Here is a 14202-nt window from a genome sequence, read left to right on the forward strand (position 1 = left end):
TCATTTATATGTTTCCAAGCATTAAAAAAAAAAAAAAAAAAAAAAAAAAAAGAGTAACTAGATTCAGCACTGAAATTTTCTTAGGTAAAACATAGCAAATTGCCAGTAGTTTGTTTCCCTCATTTCTGAAGACTTACCATACATAAGAGCAAATGTGAGCATATGTTACCTTCATATGACACCATCTCTTACAAAAAGAATTAATCTAGCAATAATAGACATAATAATATAGATACTGCTAAATGCACTACCAGTAAGGCAACATTAGCAGAGCAGGAAAAAACCCACCACTCAAACAAGATGCACTTTGTTAAGTTGTACAAATCACAGAATCACAGAAATATTGAGGTTGGCAGGAACTTCTGGAAATCATTTAGTCCAACACCCCTTCTGAGAGCATTCAGTTAAAGCAGGTTGCTCAGGACCACATCCACTTGGTTTTGTGTATCTCCAAGGACAGGGACTCCACAGTCTGGCTGGCCACCAGTATGTCCATGTACCCCTTGTACTGGGGAACTCAGCACTGGATGCTTTCTAAAGCGTTGAAAACATTTCCTAAGAATCTGCTTCTCCCGAGGCTATTTGCACAGTAATTCATTTATCTGCTTGGGTCCTGTTGCAACTCTAGTCCCTCATGCCAAAAGGTCCGAATGCTTCCACCTCCCTTTCAAAGAACTCAGCTGCCCTACTGGCAAATTTAGAAAACGGTGCAAAATGAATCCACACCTTTCTACTGAAGTTTGTCATGAGAATATAAGTGGCATAACATTTAATCATACAATGCAATAGGCTTGCATTAATTTGCGATGAAGCCTGGGAGTCCCATTTTGAATTCTAGAATACACCAAATTGTTGAATAACTGAAGAAGTGGGAGGAACAAAAGGTTTAAAAAGCTGCGAGAAATCATAATAAAACAAAAACAAAACCCCAACCAAAGACTGGGTAATGCATCACAAAATGGACTTCATTCATTCACTCGTCAAGCATAATGAAGCTTTAATTATGTATGGTATTATTCATAACTTGTAAATACTGCAGAATATTTTGTAAAAGCAATGAAGTTTAAGTAACTTGAGATTGCACTTGAGCACTGTGGTAGTAAATCATTGCCAGGAAATGAGGAGAAATTAGTTGTGATTTTTTTGGGGTGGGGGAGTTTTGGGGTTTTTTTTGTGAAAATCTTTGAAAGGAGAAAGCTGAAGTTTAGCAAAATGTGTAGAACCGAGAATTAACTTTAATGTGTTGTTCTCCTCTCATTTAATTGCTTGGTAAAAGATGATTGAGGAAAAAATTAAACAAACAAATAATAATACTAAAAAAGCCCAGAATGCTCATTTGTCTCTCTTGGTTAAATTGCCACTGACATCAGTCTTTGGTTTCTGTTACTTGCAACATAAACAAAATTCTTTCTACCCTTCAGTCAGTCTGTTTTATTTTATTCTGCTTCTTTTACAGCACTTTAAGTGAATGCAGCTTAAAACTCATGAACATGTTTTTCCATGTACACTTGGTTAGATAGAGGTTATTGCAATATAGCAAATTATACATGCCACGCCTGCGAAGTGTTTTCCATTGGAATAAAACAAGCAGGCAATTTGGCCTAACAAAGATCAGATGATATATTGACTCCTCCTAGGGTCCTTCTCAGGTAATTTAACTGCAAGGAGTTGGGCTGTCTGCTTACCAATCCCCGGATATTATGATGAGAAGGGAAGAATGAGAAAGGAAATTCAATGCTGTATATGAACAGTGCTGTTTCAGATTTGCCATTTATATCCAGGTACTTGGGACAAAACAGCCATCTGCTGCTGCAGAGTATAGATCCTTTTCATAACATTGTAGCAACACTTAAAATTAATGCTTAGTAAACATGCATTAGTTAAAGCCAGCCGCTGAGTTGCTAGGAAGAAAAAAATGCGACTACTGTATTTAAGGAAAAACAAACAGGGGTGAGTTGTAAAGCACAGAGCACAAAGCAATCTGACCTGAAGCAAGGAATCTGTTGAATAATTTAACCTGGCAATGTGAAGTTTCAAAGTCCCTGATATATGTAAGCAAAACAAAAGAAAAAATAGAAGAAAGAAAAATAGCCAGAAATAAAGACCTTCCATAATGGAATATACCTAGGAGCTATGTTCCTGCTCCTTCTTGCCAGGTTAGCTCTATCATGAAGTACCTCTGAACTTGCCGGGCATTGGAGTTTGTTAGCAAAATCAGATTGCCTTTGGTTTCCCACATTTACACATACTATGCGGAATTCACGGTGAAATACAGCTCCTCATAAATCTCTCTGACTCCACAGAAACCAAGAGTACAACAGTAAGCCACCGATCCAAAAATGCTGCCTCCCTGCCAGGTAACTAGGCTGGGGTTTTTGGGTTTTAATCAACACCAGCCTTTCCTGTCTGGCAACAATTCACTCACTACGTTCCACAGCAAGAGGGAGACAGATTTAAATTGTTTCATCTAAATCCTCTGTTTTGTTTTGTTTTGTTTTGATTTTTTCTCCAAAGGAGAAATCCATTGTTCAGATTAGTAGACAGGATTTAATGTCATCAATGCTGGAACAAAAAGAATTAAAGTAGTCAACAGTAAAATTAGAGATGGCAAAAAGAAATGGCAGTAGCTAAAGATAACCAAAAACCAGAGAAGTACCAATAAACAAGTCATGCAGATGAGAAAATCAGAGCAATGGAAGAGTTTGGGACCCTGAAGATCTGGAGGATTAACTCTCACTAGGGAAAGTTAAGTTTGGAAACTTCTTAACAGAAAGTACTAGGTTAAAATGGCAGGACCATCGGAGTCATTTAACCTGACTCAGTAAGTGAATAATGTCACTGCAAACTACTGAGATTTTGGAAAAAAATCTGAAATTCCCACTCTGGCACAGAAACGGTTGGAAATACGATTTTGCAGATAAACTAGAAATTTCCTTTTCCCATTTCTTACTTGAACAAGACCACAATTTAATCATTTTTAAAATTAATCTGGGAGCAAGTCGGGTTGTAAAACCCAGACATTGTTACCAAGATGGGAACAACCTAACCATAAATCCCAGCAGCCCATTTCCCCACAGAATGAACATTACTGAGGTATTTGCCAAGACAGCAAATAAGTAAACCTCCTCTCACTTCCACTCTCATGCTTAGGGGGGTTAAGATTTATCCACACTGAAAACTTCTAACACAGCCACAACGAAAACTTCTAACACAGCCCTGACCTTAATGTTATCATAAGGACACTTCTGTATTCCAGCCACGAGAACGGACTTAAATAAACCAGAGAGGGGAAACACGCTCTCCTCAATAGGACACAGAACAAGCATGTGCTGTCAATAATTTCTCTCTCACATTTAGCCAGATCCCAGCATCCTTTATCAATGTCAGCTCAGGTCCTCAAGGGAAGAGTCACACTTATTTCTAAGAATGTTTGCCTTAGGTTTGTAGAAAAAAATGCAATCAGAAATATCAGTGGTCTATCCCATTCAGCACATGTGCTTTTGTGTGTACTCACAAACCATCCACCCATTTTTTTTAAAGGACTACAAATTAGCATCAAAATTAATTGCTGACTCAATGTTCAGGAGATGCTGAATTCTACAAGTGAGGTCCCATTCTGCCCCACCATCCACCCTGCAACAAGCAACCAGGAGAGCTACAAACTAAACCTGAAGGAGATTCTGAAAGATGTAACATAATGTCCATCTGTGTATTTCTGTATATGTAAGCACTCCACAACAAAACAAAGTAAAACAAAACCCTAGTCCTTGTCATCTTTGGGGAAAAAAAAAACCAAAAACCCAAAATGAAAAAAATCCTTTGTTTTGTATGTCATGTTTTACCAAAGAGATGTTGAGATGCTCCTTGTGTATTGTCCCATCTGCAACATCCTTGGGCCATCTCCTACCCTGTGGTCCACCATGTGTGAACCACAGATCCAGAGCACACAGAAAGACTAATCAGAGCATGGTGTTCGTCTGTCCCTATTCTGCTCTACAGGGGAAGGAAGGGAAAGGGAAAAAACAATATAAAAAGTGAGCAAGCTTCTCTGATGCTAGATGGGCAAAAACTAAATCTTGCTGCAACAGCCTTTCAACAAATATTTTTCTCTTGTCTATGGCTTGGGAGAAAAAAATGACATTCTATAAATCAAACTGATTCAGCCTAAGCAACAACAGACCAGCAGAAAATTGTTTTGAGGGCAGAAGCTATCCAGAACAGCAATTACAGACTGAGTTAGATCTCCTCTGGGACTGAACAACAGCCAGTGTGGGGAGTTTCTCTCTCCCTATCGCTCGCTTGTGCGCTCTTCCTCTCTATTTTGCTGTCTTAGCGGTCAGTGCCATCTCAGAAAGTGTAGCACCGCACTGCATAATTAAAATAGTTGTGCCGAGTTTCAGCATGCTAATCCAACGTCTACCTGGGGCTCGCAGAAACACAACATGAAGAGTGTTCCTGTCCACCAAAAGACAAATGAAGAGGCTGTGGGAGGTGAGATGCCACAAGATCATCAGGCAGAGGTGAGACCATTGCAGAGGGTACCTCAACAGCGATGAATAAAGAGATCCTGGAACCAGCCAGCTAGTAAAATCTTTCGTTGTGCCTGTGGTGGGTTGACCCTGGCTGGACGCCAGGTGCCCACCAAAGCTGCTCTATGACTCTCCTCCTCAGCTGGACGGGGGAGAGAAAATATAATGAAAGGCTCATGGGTCGAGATAAGGACAGGGAGAGATCACTCACCAATTACCGTCACGGGCAAAACAGACTCAACTTGGGGAAAATTAGTTTAATTTACTACCAATCAAGTCAGAGCAGGATAATGAGAAATAAAACCAAACCTTAGAACACCTTCCTCCACCCCTCCCTTCTTCCTGGGCTCAACCCCACTCCCAATTTTCTCTCCCTCCTCCCCCAAGCAGCACACGGGGATGGGGAATGGGGGTTGTGGTCAGTTCATCATGTCTCTCCCACTCCTTCCTCCTCGCGCTCGTTCCCTGCTCCACTGTGGGGTCTCTCCCATGGGAGACAGTTCTCCATGAACTTCTCCAACATGAGTCCTTCCCACGGGCTCCAGTTCTTCACGAACTGCTCCAGCGTGGGTCCCTTCCCTGGGCTGCAGTCCTTCAGGCACAGACTGCTCCAGCGTGGGTCCTCTGTGAAGTCCTGACAGAAAACCTGCTCCAGTGTGGGCTTCCCATGGGGTCACAGCCTCCTTCGGGCATCCCCCTGCTCCGGCGTGGGGTCCTCCCCGGGCTGCAGGTGGAGATCTGCTCCCCCGTGGCCCTCCCTGGACTGCAGGGGGACAGCCTGCCTCACCAGGGTCTTCATCACCACGGGCTGCAGGGGAATCTCTGCTCCGGCGCCTGGAGCATCTCCTCCCCTCCTTCTGCACTGACCTGGGGGGCTGCAGGGCTGGTTCTTTCATATGTTCTCACTCCTCTCTTACAGCTGCCATTGTACAGCATTTTTTTTCCTCTCCCATATATGTTATCCCAGAGGCACTACCACCGTTGCTGATTGGCTCAGCTCTGGCCAGCTGTGGGTCCGTCTTGGATCCCGCTGGCATTGGATGTATTGAACATAAGGGAAGCTTCTAGCAGCTTCTCACAGAAGCCACCCCTGTAGCCCTCCCCGCTCCCTTGCCACGCAAACCCAATACAAGTCAGAAATGACCCAATGACCTGTTCAATCTACTGTGACATCTTCAGTCCAAATTTCTGTGTAGTGAAAGAAGCAAGGCTGGTGGGTGGGAAGATCAAAGTGCTCTGCGTATTTGAAGAAGAGGCAGAAACAACTTCTACTGCAGGATTGGCAAGAGTGGAAAAGGTGTCAATATATTTACTGTGGCTCACTTGCCCTTGTTCACTCTAATGGACATCTCAGACCAGATACGCACGTGGTTACTATTTATTTTAGTGATCTACTTGATTGAATTGGACATAAGACCTCCAACTCACCTTTTCTATCATTTTCAGTGTGTGTCTTCCCACCAGCAGCAATCTGAGCATGAGCGGACATGACAGGCAGTTCCCTTGGAAAACTTCTCTCCTCTTAGCCATGGAACTGCATTTGAAGCCATGTCTTGACAACTTATGTTAATGATAGGCGTCATTATCTTTGATACTATCTAAAATGTGTGAGAGGCATGTGGGGGCAACAGCACATTACTGTGAGCTGTCTTAATACTGTTTAGCCACCTTTTGCGCTACGCTCTTTCTCTGAAGTTTTGCGACCCTACATCTGGATCAGATTGCCTGCAAACATGCATTGCTATCACTATCTCCCACGTACTCTATATCCTTCAGTGTTTGGCGTTATAGAGATTGAAGACTGTTCAAGGCAGGTATTTTCTTTCATGGGAACTTTATCAGTTCCAAGTCTGTTCTGAAGGTCAGAACTGGGCTGTAGTCTAAGGGAAATATAATAATACAAATGATAGGAAGATATACGTTGCCCTTTTAAAATCCTTTAGATCTGGAAACAAGAGACGTGTTAATGGAGAAGGTCAACAATAGTTCTGTTTTTTTATGTAGGTATCCTCACTTTACACTTTTGAAAACGTGGCGTACAATAAAGTATCAAAGGCCATGTAAAAAATTCTTGTTACTAACCACAATATTGAACTTCACATTAATTTACATCCAAACTTTCATTTAAATTCAGCAGTTTGTAAAGGTATGTGACTTCACATACGCGTGTGCATGTGAGTATTTATACAGGCACATATACACATGTATTCTTGTGTACCACAAACACACCCACCTGTATAAATAGTAACTGTATATGCAGATACACTAATAATTTTAAGACCTAACTTGCCCCCGACATACACCAGGTTTTAAATGAGCATTTGAAGCTTAGCAGATTGCAAAGATACAAACACAGCCTATTTGTGTCTACAGTAGCACAAAACACACCTTAAATCTTAGGCTTTTTTTTCCTGGCTAAACACACTGGTGCCAGATAAGCCGGAACACTGATATGTTCTGATAACAGGCAAGCAAACAAAAAATAAAAATTGGTACGGCTTGCTTAGTTTTGACCAAAAAAAAGCTGTATTGATTCCATTTTGCCTTCAAGTTAAAGCTGTGATAGTTTGATATCAGGCAGAGCAAAGGCAAGACTGGCTCTCATCAGAAAACTGAAAGGCAACACTTGTATGGGGAACAAAGGAATTATGCAACAAAGTCAAGGTGCAGAGCAAACAGAGAAATGTTTCAAAAATCATCCACGATGGAGGAAAGCATTTATATATTCTGCAGTGCAACACCCTTCCTTCATCCCCACTGCTCTCCTCTTCCCCTAGATACTCATAAAGCCCCTGATAGTGAGTTGCCCACAAAGAGGGAGAGCTGCAGGGAGATTCACAAACCAAGTAAATGAAGAAGCAAGGGATTTCATTACTCTCCTGAGTGCGAGAGAGAACATCAGCTCTGCTCTCCAAAAAGGGGGCATGCCACCATTTTATTTCCCCTTACTCGGAATCTGATGTTACCACGCCTTGTTAACACAGCTCATGCAAGTCTCTCGGACGTCATAATGCATATTTGCAAGCAATACCACCAAACCGCATTAGACTGGTCACACCTAATACTTATTCTTTACACTTCTTAGGTTATGCATGTATTTTGACAACGTTATAGAAGAAAGTATCAGCACCCATGCTACAAATCCAACCTTTTGCTCTCCCGCAACCAAGTTTCTAGCTACTCTACCACTAAAGGAAGATCAATATCCTTGTGTTTCCAACAAACCTTTGGGCTGTCTGTGAAAGAGACTCGCAGGCTAGAAATATTGCTTCTGTTTTCTGCTATGCTAGAAAGGATCTTGTGGGATTTTTGGCCAACTAACTCACCTGTCCCAGCTTCCTGGAGTTGAATTAAGGAGGCCATTTTGAGGTAAATTTACTTATGTTTAGGGGATAATCAAATGGCACAACAATAAATCCATGAAAGACCCCAAAAGAATAAATACAAATAGAGATAATGAAATGCCTGGTATTGTAGCCTTCATATTCTAGAAATAAAAATGTTCAGTGAAGAAGAAAGATTCTCCCAATAGAGAATATCCATTAGTATTTAGAACACCCGTTGCAGCTTAGGGTTTGTGAAATTTGCTGGCCTGACACTCTGAAAGCGAAAATGAAATATAACGCAAAATGTAAAACTGAAAGCCACACCAACCAGAGAAGAAATGTCCACCCATAATTACCCATATCCTTGTCTAAGAAAAGGCTTTTATGAGCAACAGATCACTCGGTTCTTTCTGCAAGAGTTGGACAATAGACATACTGGTAAGATGCAATTGCCATGGACTGGTTCATGATGTGGGTACCTCTCCACCAGGTACTATTAGTCTATATTACATATTTATTTTGTATCAGCTTCCAAACCACTCCAATGAACCATGGGTCTCTTGAGCAACAAATTGCAAAAAGTAAGAGATAGGAGTTCTCACAGCAACCTATGAAAAAGTTTTTTTTTTTTTTTTTTATTTTCCTTTTATATACAATAGGAATGCTTGTTGGGGCCACTTAGTCTTTTTTAAAAAAGAAAATAAAGTGTATTTAATATCTACAGCTACGCTTTTTTTGTAGCTGTTCAGAAGAAGGTCTCCTGAGTACTAAGTCACCAAAGATATGGAAATCCATAAGCAAACTCCAAACTCAGTGTCTTACACGCTGACTTTTCCTTTAGCATCTCCTGCTTTCTGCCCCAGGCTGTACAAACTAATAGGAGTAGTGAGGGAAGTAGCTGTAATCTATCACACTGACTGATACCAGCCCCAGGAAAGGTAGTTTATTGCAGGTGGTATGTTATCTTCAAAAATAGAAACTGTGCAAAGATTATGACAAAAACTTCAACACTTTCTACACTTTGTTTGCAGCTCTATTAATTCTTCACTCTGGATTTATTTCCATGAGGGTCATGTAACCAGAAAAATACAATGGAGGAATTAATTTTCTTTTTAGGAGTGTTCTGGGAAACCAAGCAATTAGAGCAATCTTAAGCTGTCACGTATTATCAATTGCCACTCAATTATTTTACTTAAATAAAATACTGATCGCAGAGTCTGATCTGCAGCTATCAACTGAGTGATTCATTTAGGTGCACTATTTATTCTTGAAAAAATAAAAAAGAATATCTAACTGTAACTGAAAGGGGAAAGACAAAAGGACAAGGAAGAGGAGAAGACTGGAACTATGTAGCATCTTGTCATGATTCTCTGCTATTTTGCCAATTCTCAGTTTAGAAACAGCTGAAACTACGGTACTCTGTAGAGAGTCTGGAGGCAAGTCAGTCCTCTTTCCAAGTGGAGTCCATGCTTTTGGTGCAGAAAAGAAGTTGTAATCTCTTAAAAAGGTCACTTAAGGCTGGAAGGTCTTGTCCTCTGTCTTCAGAAGGCTGCAGGGACACAGCCAAAAGATGGGGGATGGCGGGCCAGGTCTCCAAGGACTGCAGATAGCACCAGCTCCATCAGTCACTACATATCCAGGTCTACCCAAAGCTCACGTGTTCCTCAGTGGTACAAACTGGACAAAGAGAAGATATATGCTCCATACAAGTGGGAAAAAAAAAGGCTCTGCCCTATATTTCCCTATGTGTTTCAAAACCAGCTGATACGTTCTTTGTAGACTATTCCAGATTTTGGCTCTGTGGACTCCAGACTATGCTGTTGACACTTATCTCGTATATTTTCAGTCAATAATGTAGGTTACCTAAAAGGCACAAATGCTGAGTAAAGGTATCTGAGGGACAATTAATTACAACTAGAGCTAAAAAGTTTTTAAAAGAAAGGCTTGATGGCTATCACCTCCTGCAAAGATCAGACTTGCTGGAGCTGATTCTCCAAAACAACCCTCACATGGTTTTATTCTCCATTCTGTACACGATAGCGCTTCTTTTTTTAAAAGTACCCATTATATCCAAAATGATTAATCTCATTGTTCAAGGATTTTTTCTTAATGTTTAATTTATACCTATCTGTCCTTAGTTACTACTTGGTAATTTGTTACTACCTTCAACCTTAATATTTTAAATTATTCTACCCTTTTTTCAATGCTATTATACATCAACTATTTCTTCGTAGTCATCATGGCTCAACTAATCACTGCTGCACTTTCTGAGCCTGCAGTTGGTAAATTCCTGTAATCTCTCTTCATAAATTATACTTAATACTTCTTCCTCATTTCTTTCCTTCTGGATCACGTCCAAATTTCTAATACAAAAAGAAGGCCAAAAAGCTCTCATTTCTTACACACCTTCCTATCAGATAAAAGGTGCCAATGACTAAGATAGGCACTAAAGACTGTGTGACAGTTCGCTTTACTTTCCAACTCTCCGTATTTACTGTCCAGTTGAAAATTTCCAATTTCTGGTGAAAACTACACTATTGTCTCACACTGAGACTTGGTCTTCCTCTATCTCAGAGGTAGAAACAATTCTTTGGTGAGTGGCACAGCCTGAATGGTCTAGAAAAGTTGTTCCAGGTCAACTTTTGCAATAGGTTTTGAGATTCTCATGGCAAGACTTTGGTGTGGGTCTCTATAAGGAGATTAGAATGATCCAACCCCTTAGGTCCCACAATCTCCGAGTCACCTGGAAGAAAAGGCTCTCAATAAGCACAAGATGGAAGCAGGCACCTTCAGAGAGTAGTTCACATCTTTGGTATCTAAACAGAGGTGGGATGAGTCTGAGATATTGTAGGTAGCACTGCAAAGGGAAGAAAGAGTCCTCTAAGTCCTTTTTCCCAGAGTGAAAAATGTGGTTCAGAAAATGTAGTTTGGTCACCCAACCCTACAGAAAACATAGCTGTGTTTGCACACATGAGCATAACTGCACTGGGCTGAATATCAGGAGCTGGATTATGATCCTGTGCCAACCTAAAATGACATGCAATCGATTCCACAGTTTCTGATTAAGGTATGCTTTAGTAGTCATAACGTCCTGCAATGTCCAAGATGCCTTTACTTTCTGTATCTCAACCAGATCCTGAACATCTTTATTGATCTTCCCTAAATAAGCTTTTCAGAGGGACTTGGAGAGTCTGGAATAATGGACAGACAGGAATCTCATGAAGTTCAACAAGGCCAAATGCAAGATCCTTCACCTGGATTGGGATCAGGAACTAGATGGTCCTTTAAAGTCCCTTCCAAGCCAAACCATTCTATGATTTTATGATTCCCTGAGTTCTTGGTTTTTTCTTGGATCCAGGACTAACCAATATTTTTCATTAATGGTTTAGGGGATGGAGTAGAAAGGACAGTTACTAAATACAAAGGTGCAATGAAGCTCAGAACTATTTTGAGCTGGATGGAAGATACAGCTAGAAATCAAAGTGATCTTGTTATATTGGGGAAACACTATAAGAAAAAACAGGGAAGTCAAATAATGAAAATACAAAGTTTTACAGTTAGACATAAAGAATAGGAAACAACTTTCAAGGCAGAAGTCCTCAAAAAAAAAAAAAAAAAAAAAAAGCGTTGAGGGCTGCTGGGGACAAAACTGGCACTTGCGAGATTAAATATTGTGACCAATTTTGAGCAATAAATGTCAGGTGAACCACCTGGAGAAGGTTCGTAGCATAGAAAAGCCATGGGAATGATCAAAGGTGTCAGAGACATAGCCTGATAGGAAAAAAACCCAGAAAATAGTATATTTTCCAGTGTAGAGAAGGGTGGTGGTGTGGACACACACATGATAATGCTTTTCAGACAAGCGCAACTTGTGAATCGGAAGGGGATAACCTGTTCTCCATATCCACCATCATTATGACAGAAATTCATGGGCTTAAACTGCAACAGAAGACATTCATACAAGAAGCTAATGATTTGGGTAGTTGATTCTGTCTTAGAGCTGAGAGATGAATTTGACGATGTTTAAAGATTGCTCTTAACTCCGCTTGTCTAATATTCAATGCAATCAATACAAACCCTCAAAATCCGAGAGAAACAGACTATTTCAGACAGCAGCCACAAACTTGCTATCAACTCGAGCCACTAAACTGATTAAAGCACGCACCTCTCCCTCAGCTTTTATGCGTTAAGACAAATTCAGCAAATCTCTGCTCTGCTAAACAGCCCTGTCCACAAAAATAAAAAGCAAAACTCAATAAGCTTTAACCAATTTACCAATAGCGACTAAGACATTTTCTGTCATTAAATAGCAACAGATAACAATCAGACAGCAGCCTCTCCTCTTTAGCATGGAACAATAGCATTTGCAGGCAGGGAGCCCTTACGACAGTGTGCCATCTATCAGCTGTGCGTAAAAAACAAACCACAAGCAACCCCTGTCCCAAAGGCTGCGTTTAGAAACCATCAAGCATGTCAACAGTGACAGAGCAGATACTCCTGTGCTTATAAATCCACTAGTCACTTTGCAATGAAGTTGTCCTGCCTTCGTTCCCACCTGCGTTGGCCTCCCGAGGAAATGCTACTTTAGAAGAATTTGGATTAATCTCTCCAATTTATTAGGAAGTTTTAAGCATTTATATTCAATCATGCTCATCTTGTACGCCCTGAATTCAGATCGTCTTTCAATGTACTCTTTTAAATTTGTTTTAATTTGCAAATGAGGCAGGTGAGAGTCTAGACTTGAATGGGGGATGGCTCAGCTCGTTCCCAGCAACACACAGGTGCCTCTGGCTCAGTGAAGCACTGGGAAAGCTGGATGGATCTAGGGGTGTGGGATGAGAAGTGGAGGAACTGGTGTGTTGCTTTCAGACTGAATGTACCTTGAAAGGTAAGACTTTAAGTCTGCAGTTAATTTTTTTTTTTCCTATTCAAGGCAGATGATTGGCAAAATAAATAATATGCAACACAGAAGACTTTAAGCACTATACCTATCATAGCCCATATTACAATATGCCATAGAGTATGATATAGAAACATATACATTTGACTTTTTATTAATACTAAGTAATTTCAGCATACTTATATCAGGCCTTGGTGAACAACGTTGAAGAGCCACTGAAGTAGTTCAAACTAAAGGAGGGAGGAAACAGAATCATTGTTTTGTTTTTTTGGCTGGTGACAATACGTTCTCACTGTTTGATGATTATTTGGCATAAACTGATGGATTGAGCTCTCTGTCCAGTCCTTACCAGCCACTGTTCACCTCCTGCCAGCAAAACTGGTGGGGTATACCAACACTCAAACACAACTGCAGCATTTCCTTAGTTGCTAACAGGAGGAGGCAATTTAGAACAAAAACAGAACAAAGTTTTATTTTCCTTAAGCAAAACCGAAAAACATAAATTGCATTTGTTTGCTATTGCCTGGACAGTTATAGATACTGACAGCAGACTTATTTATCTGATGAAATCGCTTACAGAGACCCTTGTCCTGCAAGACTCAACCCATGCCTTCCTCAAGGCACACTGCCTCATCACTGCTTTCCACCAGGAAGCTGGATAAGTCCTTGGCATTTTTATTTTTTTTTTAAATTTTTATTTTTGCTGTCCCACACACCAGAGGAGTGCTTCTCCACAATTCTGTACCTGAGCTGACCTCTGTGCTCTGCTTCACTGCTTTTGTCCTCCCACCCTGACACATTCCCCACCTGAATCTGGCTGACTTTTGCTCACTTGCACCCGTAGCAGGTCTCCCCTGTGCCGTGGTGATGAGAAGGTGGTGGAGACACCTTTCCCATCACAGTGCATCCTCTCCAAGTGCCAGAGGCCATGAAAGCACTCAGAAACCTTTTATCACTGAGTGTACATCCCCCATGGCACATACAGTCCTTCAGCTCCTCACCAGAGCCTAAAAGATCCTTTAAATTTGGGCTGCCTCCAAGAGCAGCTACTGTCCAGCCAGCCTCAGCTCAGCAGAAAATCAAACTAATATCCCTTTGCATATGTTGCCTCTCAAAGTCCCCATGTGATGCCTGTAGTGTGGCTCCTGCCTTTGCAAAGCGTACACCACCAGGAACCGCCCCCCCTTTTCTCAGCATCATCACCCACTGCCACATTTCAATTTATTGGATTCTCAAAATGGTTTATCACAGGAGAATGTTTCTGCCCTGATTCCTGCCCTTACATGTGCACTGAACCCTCACTTTAGTCTGAAGCCTCTTTGGGTTTAGTTTTGTATCTTTTTATTGTAATTTTTTTTTTTTTTTAACAGAAAATAGATTGCCATAAATTTTGCCCTTTAAAGTGTTTAGTGACAGAATGGAGTTGCCCTCAGTCACATCTGTTTAT

At 40.9% G+C, this 14202-nt stretch overlaps 1 protein-coding gene across 18 annotated transcripts in view; it reads right to left on the bottom strand.

Moving 5' to 3' along the window:
* Positions 1–14202, bottom strand: part of TSNARE1 (t-SNARE domain containing 1) — a 485628-nt gene that overhangs the window by 194475 nt on the left and 276951 nt on the right. The gene's annotated exons all lie outside the window — the stretch shown is intronic.

This window comes from Accipiter gentilis, chromosome 2 (assembly GCF_929443795.1).
Source record: "Accipiter gentilis chromosome 2, bAccGen1.1, whole genome shotgun sequence".
In the NCBI taxonomy this organism is placed as follows: domain Eukaryota; kingdom Metazoa; phylum Chordata; class Aves; order Accipitriformes; family Accipitridae; genus Astur; species Astur gentilis.